Source organism: Castor canadensis, chromosome 1, assembly GCF_047511655.1.
Source record: "Castor canadensis chromosome 1, mCasCan1.hap1v2, whole genome shotgun sequence".
In the NCBI taxonomy this organism is placed as follows: Eukaryota; Metazoa; Chordata; class Mammalia; order Rodentia; family Castoridae; genus Castor; species Castor canadensis.
The window spans coordinates 13,915,905-13,918,501 of NC_133386.1; positions in this window are offsets into that span (position 1 = coordinate 13,915,905).

Below are 2,597 nucleotides of genomic sequence, written 5' to 3' on the forward strand. Positions count from 1 at the left end.
GCTTGCTTTCCAGATCACGTCGGGAAAAGGCTGTAAACCTCTCCACATTATCTCAGTACAGGGACACACCTAGGGTGTGTGAGGCCCTGGACAAATACTTTTTGCAGAGTCCTATCCTAGATGGAAAAAAAAATGATTAAAATGTTCTATAAAATTTGTGGGCACATGTAAGGAATAGTGATCTTTCCATGCTATTTTAAATGGGAAGAGAAAAATATTTACATCGTTGTTTAACGTCCTATAAGTGCACATGAAAATTCATTATAAGTAAAGAAACCCCAAATCAGCATGTCAGCCCCTTCTGGTGCTCCAATATCATGCAGTTTGATGAAAGAAATAGAGATACTTTTCAGAACTGGTATTCTACCATGGAGTTGAAAGTCATTGGGCTCCTGAGACATTTAGTCATCTCTGCCTGCAAGGTGGCAGTGAGGGGGTGGGCGGGGGGAGAGTCTAGAGAATCAAAGGACACCTGAAAGGGGAGAAGTGGGGGCTCAGGTCCACACAGGTCTTGATGAAAGCTCAGGTTTCCTGTCCCAATAGTGCTGCCCTGGCTGCCCTGGTCAGTCTTGCACACTGGATTCAGATTTCCATTTAAAAGGAAATGCTCCCAAGTAAGGGTCCCTGAGAGGCCCCAGCTTGCCTGGGTTGGGGCATGCATAGTTTCTAAGGGCCTACTTCTCATCACCTGTTGCTTGGATTGGCTTAGGGGTTGAATCTCTTTCAAGTTGTGGAGTCATAAAAATATAAATCTTATGTTATAGAAGTTGGAATAAAGGATACTGCTGCCTTTTTACTCCAGTTTCTGCTTTTCCACTATCTCCTTGTCCCTGGAGGTCACCCTGGTGACAATTCTCCTGCTCTCTCCCTTCACCTAACTTTCTCACTGCAAAACAGGACAGAGTTACTTTAGCCAGTTGCTTCTCCTCTGTTAAGGAATGCTTTATTTCCATCACGCATGGTCAGTAGAGCAGGATTGATCTCCCTAAAATGCACTGCCACTTGTCACAAAGAAAACTGCATACCTGGTTGGTGTCTTGAAATGTTGTGGTCTAGCCATAGCAAGCCTCATGGTGCATTTTATCAAGTTCTCTTCCAAAACTTCAGCAGAAACACATGTGTGCCTCTCTTGCTTAATTGTTTGCCAACAGTGAGGTCATTCAGGCTTTTACAAATGATTAACTAATGTGATAGACAAAAATGCTAGAGTGTTGTCTAAATGAACGCGGGTATTTTCTCAGAAGGAGCATTGGATATTTTAGCAATAGCCAATCAATTAAATTTAATTACCTTTTTAGGTCCTTTACTTACTCATCTATTTTGAACTAAGTATTTTAATATATTTGTGAAAGCTATCATAACCTTAACGATCTTGGCTCTTTTTTTGTCACTACTGATAGGACAAGTTATTTTCTTGCTCCCTGTCTTTTTTTTTATTTTTTACCTTCTTTGAAAGTTTGGATAATTTTATTTTTTCTAAATTCTTTTTTTGGGGGGAGAGGGGAGCAGTACTAGGGTCTGAACTCAGGACCTTGTGGCTTATCAGGCAGGGCTCTGCCATTTGAGCCTCACCCCAAGCCCTAAATTTATTTTTTGACAAACAAATTGCAGAATTTTTTAAATAATCAAAGCCATTAATATTTTCCTTTGTAGGTTATTTAATCTTTTTTGCTCTTATAAAGTGCCATTTTATTATGTCATTGATTTGCTAAACAAAAGTTAAATAATTCAGAAATCTAAATTTGTCTTTTAAACAAATAACTTAGTAAATTCTTTCTTCAGCATTAATTCATTAAAAACTATTGAATTTATTTGTGAGAGAAGACATAGATAGGAATTTTAAAGAACAGCCTGCAAAAGAAAAGTAGTAGGCTCCAGGCAAATGGCTCAGGAGCTAAAAAGTCCACCAAGCTTTGGCTTTGTCAGAGGGGCATGTGGGAGGGGGGTCCTGAACAGTGGATGGGTCAATGTACCTACAAAGTAACCTACCCCTAGGATATGGTTTTTCTTCCTGTGACTTTTTGTAGTTATTGTTTCAGGATATTGATGTTGACACATCATATGGTGGATAACTTAAAAATCTCTTGTGATTTCCCGTGACCTTGGTGAGTTATTTTGACACTTATGGAGGCTGCGAAGTGTTTTTCCTCTCAGAGACCTTAAAGAATCCTCCATTTTTCGGTTGTCTTTGCATATCTCCATTGCTTTTTTGAGGTGGGACAAAGAGGAGTTTCTAGCCTTCCTTACTCCTACCTTTGACTTCCTAGTGCTGGGTTTATAGGCTTAATGAATTTTAATAAGTGCAAAACTCTATAGCACAATATTTGTTCATTAAAAGTATTTTTCTGTGTCCAGGCATTGTGGTACACACCTGTAGTCCCAGCACTCAGGAGGCTGAGGCAGGAGAATTGTGAGTTCCAGGCCAGCCTGGACTACATAGTGAAGCCCTGTCTCAAGAAAAACAAAACAAACAAAACCAAAAAAAAAGGAAAAAAAGGAAAGTGTTTTTCTGATTCATATCTTAGCTTTATATTTTCTTTACTTCTTGCTGTTTAGAAGTGTTTTTATAACTCAGTGAAGAAACTATGATAACTCAA